The sequence below is a fragment of the Buteo buteo genome, unplaced genomic scaffold, assembly GCF_964188355.1.
Source record: "Buteo buteo unplaced genomic scaffold, bButBut1.hap1.1 HAP1_SCAFFOLD_267, whole genome shotgun sequence".
NCBI lineage: Eukaryota > Metazoa > Chordata > Aves > Accipitriformes > Accipitridae > Buteo > Buteo buteo.
Genome location: NW_027439431.1, coordinates 30,001 through 40,000, shown reverse-complemented (window position 1 = coordinate 40,000; position 10,000 = coordinate 30,001).

Below are 10,000 nucleotides of genomic sequence, written 5' to 3'. Positions count from 1 at the left end.
GAGCCCTCCTGCAACCAGGCAAGCCGGGGCAGGCCGGACACCACAGGCCGCCCACGCGTGGCTCATGCCGGCAGAAACAGGACGAGGCGCTGCGGCCTCTCACCTGTGCCATCATCGGGCCCTCGGGGGCTGGGGGGAAGCTGCGGCACGCACGAGAACCCCCAGCCGTCTGCATCCGGCTGCCAGCCACCGGGACCGGCTGCCGCTTGCACTCTGCCCAATTCGTGCATGGGCTCCAGCTTAAGGCCGGAGAAAACGCGATGAGGTGCCGCCACCTCTAACCCGGTACAGCGCTGCAGACCTTTCCACCGAGCCCTCCTGCAACCAGGCAAGCCGGGGCAGGCCGGACACCACAGGCCGCCCACGCGTGGCTCATGCCGGCAGAAACAGGACGAGGCGCTGCGGCCTCTCACCTGTGCCATCATCGGGCCCTCGGGGGCTGGGGGGAAGCTGCGGCACGCACGAGAACCCCCAGCCGTCTGCATCCGGCTGCCAGCCACCGGGACCGGCTGCCGCTTGCACTCTGCCCAATTCGTGCATGGGCTCCAGCTTAAGGCCGGAGAAAACGCGATGAGGTGCCGCCACCTCTAAACCCGGTAGAGCGCTGCAGACCTTTCCACCGAGCCCTCCTGCAACCAGGCAAGCCGGGGCAGGCCGGACACCACAGGCCGCCCACGCGTGGCTCATGCCGGCAAAAACAGGACGAGGCGCTGCAGCCTCTCACCTGTGCCATCATCGGGCCCTCGGGGGCTGGGGGGAAGCTGCGGCACGCACGAGAACCCCCAGCCGTCTGCATCCGGCTGCCAGCCACCGGGACCGGCTGCCGCTCTGCCCGCTCCAGCTTAAGGCCAGAGTCAAAGGACGAGGTGCCGCCACCTCGCCCGCCCATCACCAGGCCCTCAGGAGGCGGCGGCAGCCGCGGCGGGCTGGATGCTCACGGGCAGCTGCCCTCGCATATACCAGCGCTCCACCTTTGCCATCATCGGGCCCTCCGGGGCCGGGGGAAAGCCGAGGCAGGCTCGGCTCCACCCGGTCTTCCAGCGTTCGAGTGCCGGTGGCCGCCGCCGGCCACCGGGCTATGCCCTGCGGAATCCACCTTTGCACCTCTCGCACCACTCGGGTCAACAGCCACCGCCAGCCTGCCAGACCCTCGCAGGCGCCCGGCTGGCTTACTTGGAAAACACCGGGAGAGACCAACTGGCCGAACAGACAGAAAACGAGCCGAACCACCAGGCAAAACCACCACCACAACGGCCGCCCAGCGCTCCACTTCGCCGGCTGAGCCGTAAGCCTTGCAGCCGCTCACTAGCGCTGCTCCGTGCACGAGTCACCACTACCTCCTATAGTACGGGAGATCACGTCCCCGCCCCCGGCCGGCTCCAAGAGTGCCGTCCCTGCCCACCGGGGAGACCCGCCAATGACACCGACTTTTACGATGACGTAACTGGAGGCAGCGAAAAACAGCGACCCCTTGGCCAGCTCCGAGAAAGTGGCGGGGCTATCAGGTCTACCTCCCCGCCCCCGAAATGCGGCTAAGTCCCGCCGGAGCCGGGTAGACCTGGCGGCTCTTTTCACCGGCCGCTGCGGCAGCGACACCCCGCGTCCTCCGGGCGCCGCCGGCGGCCGCGCCGGCCTCCGGAGCCGGGTAGACCTGGCGGCCGCCCGCGGAGCCGGGTAGACCTGGCGGCTCTTTTCACCGGCCGCTGCGGCAGCGACACCCCGCGTCCTCCGGGCGCCGCCGGCGGCCGCGCCGGCCTCCGGAGCCGGGTAGACCTGGCGGCCGCCCGCGGAGCCGGGTAGACCTGGCGGCTCTTTTCACCGGCCGCTGCGGCAGCGACACCCCGCGTCCTCCGGGCGCCGCCGGCGGCCGCGCCGGCCTCCGGAGCCGGGTAGACCTGGCGGCCGCCCGCGGAGCCGGGTAGACCTGGCGGCCCTTTTCACCGGCCGCTGCGGCAGCGACACCCCGCGTCCTCCGGGCGCCGCCGGCGGCCGCGCCGGCCTCCGGAGCCGGGTAGACCTGGCGGCCGCCCGCGGAGCCGGGTAGACCTGGCGGCCCTTTTCACCGGCCGCTGCGGCAGCGACACCCCGCGTCCTCCGGGCGCCGCCGGCGGCCGCGCCGGCCTCCGGAGCCGGGTAGACCTGGCGGCCGCCCGCGGAGCCGGGTAGACCTGGCGGCCCTTTTCACCGGCCGCTGCGGCAGCGACACCCCGCGTCCTCCGGGCGCCGCCGGCGGCCGCGCCGGCCTCCGGAGCCGGGTAGACCTGGCGGCCGCCCGCGGAGCCGGGTAGACCTGGCAGCCGTTCGGTGCCCCTTGGGCGGGGGGGGGCGGGGGGGGCAGGTGCGCCTGTTTTTGGTTCGTTTTTTTCGTTTTTTTTTTTTTTTTTCTTTCTTTTGAGATTTTAGCAAATCTGATTAAAAGGGCCACCCTCTCCCGGTTCTCCCGGACGGCATTTCTTTCCCCCTCCCCTTCCCGAGTTTGAACCACTTCTACACCAAGGGAGCACGTTTAAACGTACTGTCTGATGCAAGAGTTATTTCACCTTTATTGATTCCGGCGGGAAATATTAATACAATATTAACGACAACCAGTTTTCAAAATAATTTTTGTTTCCTGACACACACACACCCCCCCCCCCACCCTCGTCGTTCTCATGCACGTGCACGCACCTATTCCGAGCCGGTGGCTGCCAGGCACTTGCCAGCTTCACCACACCAGCCAGCCCCTCTGCTCCGCTGCTGCCCCCCCCCCCCCCCAACCATATTCTGTCGGCGGGGTCCGGGCAGAGGTGGCAGCCCCCGGCACAAACTGCCCGGCTCCCCGGCGCGAGTTCGCTGTTCACTGGGTGCCTTCAGGACTGGTAGCCCCTTGCCAGGTTCAGGTTCGGGTCCCGGCGCTGCTGGGTGCTCGCCGACTTTTGGTTTTGGTTTTTGCGGTCTTGGGCTTTTTTTGGGGGGTTGTTTTTAATTTTTCTCCCCCCCCCCCCCGCCTGGTTTTTTTTGGTGTTTTTTTGACGTTTTCCTTTTTTTAATAAAATAAATACTTTAAAATACATATCTGCGATCCTGCAGGCACTGCCACCCCCCCCCCCCCCCGGTGACACACGCGCGCTCAGAGGCGCGCGCACACACACACACACACACACACAGAACGCGACGCAGGCACACACAGCTACACGCACCCCTGCACCGGTGTGCTCCCCCTCCCTCCCCGCGCTGCAGTCCCGGACCTGCAGGCCAGTAGGTGCAGCCCCCCCCCCCCCCCCTCCCCCGGCCCCACCCGATCACAGACTTTCCGGCGCCCTGGAGACGGGGGGTTGGGGGGCGGGTGGCTGGGTGGGGTGGTCTGCAGCCCGGCAACGGGGCCCCCGGAAACTGTGGTGTTTCCCGCCACGGCAACGGTCTGCTGCTCAGTCGCGGCGGCAGCAGCGGCGGGGAAAGGAGGCTAGAAAAGAGGGGGGGCGAGAGCGGCTGGCGAGCAGGCGGGGAGCCTGGCGCAGAGGTAGGCTGGCGAGGGGGGACGGTGTGTCTTTTCGGAGAAGGCTTCTGTTTGGATCGGTTGGAGTTTTATTTTTTTTACTTCTCTCCCCCGTCCCCGTCCCCGTCCCCGTCCCCGTCCCCGTCCCCCCCCCCCCGGTCGTTTAGTTTTCCCCCCGCGGCGGGGGCGGGCAGGAGTGGAGCAGGGCGAGAGCGGCTGGCGAGCAGGCGGGGAGCCTGGCGCAGAGGCAGGCTGGCGAGGGGGGACGGTGTGTCTTTTCGGAGAAGGCTTCTGTTTGGATCGGTTGGAGTTTTATTTTTTTTACTTCTCTCCCCCGTCCCCGTCCCCGTCCCCGTCCCCCCCCCCCCGGTCGTTTAGTTTTCCCCCCGCGGCGGGGGCGGGCAGGAATGGAGCAGGGCGAGAGCGGCTGGCGAGCAGGCGGGGAGCCTGGCGCAGAGGCAGGCTGGCGAGGGGGGACGGTGTGTCTTTTCGGAGAAGGCTTCTGTTTGGATCGGTTGGAGTTTTATTTTTTTTACTTCTCTCCCCCGTCCCCGTCCCCGTCCCCGTCCCCCCCCCCCCCCGGTCGTTTAGTTTTCCCCCCGCGGCGGGGGCGGGCAGGAGTGGAGCAGGGCGAGCAGGCGGGGAGCCTGGCGCAGAGGCAGGCTGGCGAGGGGGGACGGTGTGTCTTTTCGGAGAAGGCTTCTGTTTGGATCGGTTGGAGTTTTATTTTTTTTACTTCTCTCCCCCGTCCCCGTCCCCGTCCCCGTCCCCGTCCCGTCCCCCCCGGTCGTTTAGTTTTCCCCCCGCGGCGAGGGCGGGCAGGAGTGCAGCAGGGCGAGAGCGGCTGGCGAGCAGGCGGGGAGCCTGGCGCAGAGGCAGGCTGGCGAGGGGGGACGGTGTGTCTTTTCGGAGAAGGCTTCTGTTTGGATCGGTTGGAGTTTTATTTTTTTTACTTCTCTCCCCCGTCCCCGTCCCCGTCCCCGTCCCCGTCCCACCCCCCCGGTCCTTTAGTTTTCCCCCCGCGGCGGCGGCGGGCGGGAGTGGAGCAGGGCGAGTGCGTGGCTGGCTGAGAAAGAAAGGCGGGAGCGGGGCCACGGGTGCGGCAGGATAGGGACTCGGCAGCTGGGGTTTAGAGACGGCAGGGCACCGGGGGGGCTCCCCTCTCCCGCCCGGGCACGGAGCCGGCAGGGACGCCGCAGGGTCCTAAAGTCTCCCGCCTTCCACCACCGGGGGCGGCAAGCCTGGTGGCGGAAGGGGGGAGCAGGGGCAGCCAGGCTCGGCGCGAACTGCGTGGCGGGAGGGCGGGGGGGCGGTGTGTGTGTGCGTGCAGCGGCGGGCCCGGGGTGACGGGGGTGGGGGGTGTCGGCCCGGGGCCCTGTTTCGGGCGGGGGGGGGGGGGGGGCTGCGCGCGTGTGCGTTTTGAGCGCACGACTGTGAGCGGGGCAGCGGGTGGAGGGTTTGGGCTGGGGGGGGCCGGTTGCGGGGGGGGGGGGTGCGCACGTGTGTAGCCCCGTGCGAGTGGGTGCGGTGGCGGGCGGGAGGTGTTTGGGGCGGGGACTCGAATGGGGGGGGGGCAGTGCGTGCGTGCGCGTGCGTGTGTCTAAGGGCGGGTGAGCGGCTGCAGCAGCAGGCGGTGGGCGTTCGGGCCGGGGGCCTGTTTTGGCGGGGTGCGGGCGCGCACGCAGGTGGAAATGAGAAAGATTTGTAACGGTGTCGCTAACGCCGCTTTCTCTGTTACAGCCCGGGTGGTCGGCCGCTTCGACGTCCGGCCTGCGCCCGTGCCTGCCTACGGGCGATGCGCTCGGCTCCCGGTCGGACCCGTCCCTGGCAAAGCAGCAGCCGCGTGCCTCGGCCTGGGCAGAGACCTGGGGCTCCAGGGCCCCAGCCAGGGCTGCCGGAGAGGCGCGCCGCGCTTCCGACAGAGGGGCATCAGCGGCTCCGTCGCCGGCGGGATGCGTTCGAGCGGTGAGGAAGGTCCCAGCGGCCTTAGGCGGTGGCGGGGGGCGCGCTCCTTCGGCGACGGGGAGCGGGGGGGAAACGGCCCCGGGGCGGGCCGGTCAGCCGGCACGGCGGCCACGCGAGCTCGTCGTCTCCGAGGATGCTCGGCTAAGTCGGCCTCGGCCACAGGGACCGCTTGTCAGGCAGCCGACTGGCTTTCTTCAGAGGCCTGCGAGACCGCCGTCCCTCGGAGGCCAATGAACAGTTAATGCGCGATAACGCAGGGGCCGGAGAACGCTAACGTTAACCAAGAGCGTCGCAAGGTCCTAAAGGAGTGCCGCAATCAAACTTTAGGAGTCGGTAATTTATAATACTGGTGACTACTAATCGAGTCATATTCAATCCGTGACGATCCGCTGGTAGGTACGTACGTACGTACGTACGTATTCCTTCTCCGGCTATTAACGAAGGGATGCACACCTAGCGTGCGTGAACGAATGAGTTTTGTTATTTAAGGAACTGCCAGAAAGCGTATTACCGCGTAGCGCTAAATCAGTCGGTAGGTGACGCTCCATAAACGATACAATCCAGCATCGCTCGTCAACTGTTAATAACTTCAATCGATGACGATTCATAGCGTATCGATTCTTCTGTATTCGTTTAGGAGCGGATCCCACGCCAACGGTGCCACGCGGTACCCGGACGGCCACCGACTCGTACAGAGACGAGAGAGCAGCGTCGGCGCCTCTTCCCGAAGAAGTCGTTACCGATAAAGTACTCCGACTGCGGGTAACGCTTTGCTCTCACGTTTTTGACGCGTGCCTGCCTGCCTGCCTGCCTGCCTGCGTGCGCGGTAAAAGACAAGCTGTCAGACACAATAAATTTTAAGAAAGTGGAATCGCGGAGCGGTCTTAATACACTAATCAGGACCGGCCCGTAGTGCGGCCAGGGAGTGCAGGCCGACCCTGCAGCGTGGCCAGGTTTACCCGGAGACACAGGTAAGGAGGCCAGGACTACCCCGGAGCATCAGGTAGGGATACCGGGCTGACCCCCAGAAAGTCAGGTAGGGTGGCCGGGCCTACCCCGGAGCGCCTGTAGGGACCGCAGGTGTACCCCGGAGCACCGGTAGGGGTACCGGCACTACCCCGGAGGATGAGGTAGGGGCGCCAGGCCTACCCCGGAGCGTCGGGTAGGGACACCGGGCTGACCCCAGAGGGTCAGGTAGGGTGGCCGGGCCTACCCCGGAGCGCCTGTAGGGACCGCAGGTGTACCCCGGAGCACCGGCAGGGGTACCGGCACTACCCCGGAGGATGAGGTAGGGGCGCCAGGCCTACCCCGGAGCGTCGGGTAGGGACACCGGGCTGACCCCAGAGGGTCAGGTAGGGTGGCCGGGCCTACCCCGGAGCGCCTGTAGGGACCGCAGGTGTACCCCGGAGCACCGGCAGGGGTACCGGCACTACCCCGGAGGATGAGGTAGGGGCGCCAGGCCTACCCCGGAGCGTCGGGTAGGGATACCGGGCTGACCCCGGAGGGTCAGGTAGGGTGGCCGGGCCTACCCCGGAGCGCCTGTAGGGACCGCAGGTGTACCCCGGAGCACCGGCAGGGGTACCGGCACTACCCCGGAGGATGAGGTAGGGGCGCCAGGCCTACCCCGGAGCGTCGGGTAGGGATACCGGGCTGACCCCGGAGGGTCAGGTAGGGTGGCCGGGCCTATCCCGGAGCGCCTGTAGGGACCGCAGGTGTACCCCGGAGCACCGGCAGGGGTACCGGCACTACCCCGGAGGATGAGGTAGGGGCGCCAGGCCTACCCCGGAGCGTCGGGTAGGGATACCGGGCTGACCCCGGAGGGTCAGGTAGGGTGGCCGGGCCTACCCCGGAGCGCCTGTAGGGACCGCAGGTGTACCCCGGAGCACCGGCAGGGGTACCGGCACTACCCCGGAGGATGAGGTAGGGGCGCCAGGCCTACCCCGGAGCGTCGGGTAGGGACACCGGGCTGACCCCGGAGGGTCAGGTAGGGTGGCCGGGCCTACCCCGGAGCGCCTGTAGGGACCGCAGGTGTACCCCGGAGCACCGGCAGGGGTACCGGCACTACCCCGGAGGATGAGGTAGGGGCGCCAGGCCTACCCCGGAGCGTCGGGTAGGGATACCGGGCTGACCCCGGAGGGTCAGGTAGGGTGGCCGGGCCTACCCCGGAGCGCCTGTAGGGACCGCAGGTGTACCCCGGAGCACCGGCAGGGGTACCGGCACTACCCCGGAGGATGAGGTAGGGGCGCCAGGCCTACCCCGGAGCGTCGGGTAGGGACACCGGGCTGACCCCGGAGGGTCAGGTAGGGTGGCCGGGCCTACCCCGGAGCGCCTGTAGGGACCGCAGGGGTATCCCGGAGCACCGGTAGGGGTACCGGCACTACCCCGGAGGATGAGGTAGGGGCGCCAGGCCTACCCCGGAGCGTCGGGTAGGGACACCGGGCTGACCCCGGAGGGTCAGGTAGGGTGGCCGGGCCTACCCCGGAGCGCCTGTAGGGACCGCAGGTGTACCCCGGAGCACCGGCAGGGGTACCGGCACTACCCCGGAGGATGAGGTAGGGGCGCCAGGCCTACCCCGGAGCGTCGGGTAGGGACACCGGGCTGACCCCAGAGGGTCAGGTAGGGTGGCCGGGCCTACCCCGGAGCGCCTGTAGGGACCGCAGGTGTACCCCGGAGCACCGGCAGGGGTACCGGCACTACCCCGGAGGATGAGGTAGGGGCGCCAGGCCTACCCCGGAGCGTCGGGTAGGGATACCGGGCTGACCCCGGAGGGTCAGGTAGGGTGGCCGGGCCTACCCCGGAGCGCCTGTAGGGACCGCAGGTGTACCCCGGAGCACCGGCAGGGGTACCGGCACTACCCCGGAGGATGAGGTAGGGGCGCCAGGCCTACCCCGGAGCGTCGGGTAGGGACACCGGGCTGACCCCAGAGGGTCAGGTAGGGTGGCCGGGCCTACCCCGGAGCGCCTGTAGGGACCGCAGGGGTATCCCGGAGCACCGGCAGGGGTACCGGCACTACCCCGGAGGATGAGGTAGGGGCGCCAGGCCTACCCCGGAGCGTCGGGTAGGGACACCGGGCTGACCCCGGAGGGTCAGGTAGGGTGGCCGGGCCTACCCCGGAGCGCCTGTAGGGACCGCAGGTGTACCCCGGAGCACCGGCAGGGGTACCGGCACTACCCCGGAGGATGAGGTAGGGGCGCCAGGCCTACCCCGGAGCGTCGGGTAGGGATACCGGGCTGACCCCGGAGGGTCAGGTAGGGTGGCCGGGCCTACCCCGGAGCGCCTGTAGGGACCGCAGGTGTACCCCGGAGCACCGGCAGGGGTACCGGCACTACCCCGGAGCATGAGGTAGGGGCGCCAGGCGTACCCCGGAGCGTCGGGTAGGGACACCGGGCTGACCCCAGAGGGTCAGGTAGGGTGGCCGGGCCTACCCCGGAGCGCCTGTAGGGACCGCAGGTGTATCCCGGAGCACCGGTAGGGGTACGGGTACTACCCCGGAGGATGAGGTAGGGGCGCCAGGCCTACCCCGGAGCGTCGGGTAGGGATACCGGGCTGACCCCGGAGGGTCAGGTAGGGTGGCCGGGCCTACCCCGGAGCGCCTGTAGGGACCGCAGGTGTACCCCGGAGCACCGGCAGGGGTACCGGCACTACCCCGGAGGATGAGGTAGGGGCGCCAGGCCTACCCCGGAGCGTCGGGTAGGGACACCGGGCTGACCCCGGAGGGTCAGGTAGGGTGGCCGGGCCTACCCCGGAGCGCCTGTAGGGACAGCAGGTGTACCCCGGAGCACCGGTAGGGGTACCGGTACTACCCCGGAGCATGAGGTAGGGGCGCCAGGCGTACCCCGGAGCGTCGGGTAGGGACACCGGGCTGACCCCAGAGGGTCAGGTAGGGTGGCCGGGCCTACCCCGGAGCGCCTGTAGGGACAGCAGGTGTACCCCGGAGCACCGGTAGGGGTACGGGTACTACCCCGGAGGATGAGGTAGGGGCGCCAGGCCTACCCCGGAGCGTCGGGTAGGGACACCGGGCTGACCCCAGAGGGTCAGGTAGGGTGGCCGGGCCTACCCTGGAGGGTCAGGATGGGGGGCCGGGATCCATCGCCGCGTGCCCGTAGGGACAGCAGGTAGAACTCCGGCGCATCACAAAGGGTTCCGCCACGGGCCCAGAGTACTGGTGGGGGAACGGGTTCTATCCCGGAACGTCGCCTGGGGACACCGGGCGTAAGGCGGAGGGTCGGGTAGGAAGGCTGGGTCTAAACTCGCGCGCCCGTAGGGACAGCAGTTTTTCCCCCGGCGTACCGGGCGGGGGTACCGGTACTGCCCCGGAGTACTGACGGGGGTACACGGGTACTACCCCGGGGTACCGGGCGGCGGTATACGGGTACTACCCCGGAGTACAGGACGGGGGTATACGGGTACTACGAAGGAGCACAGGTGGGGGTTACGGGTAGTACCCCGGAGTACCGGGCGGGGGCATACGGGTACTGCCCCAGAGTACCGGGCGGGGGTATGCGGGTACTGCCCCGGAGTACCGGGTGGAGGTATATGGGTACTTCCCCGGAGTACCGG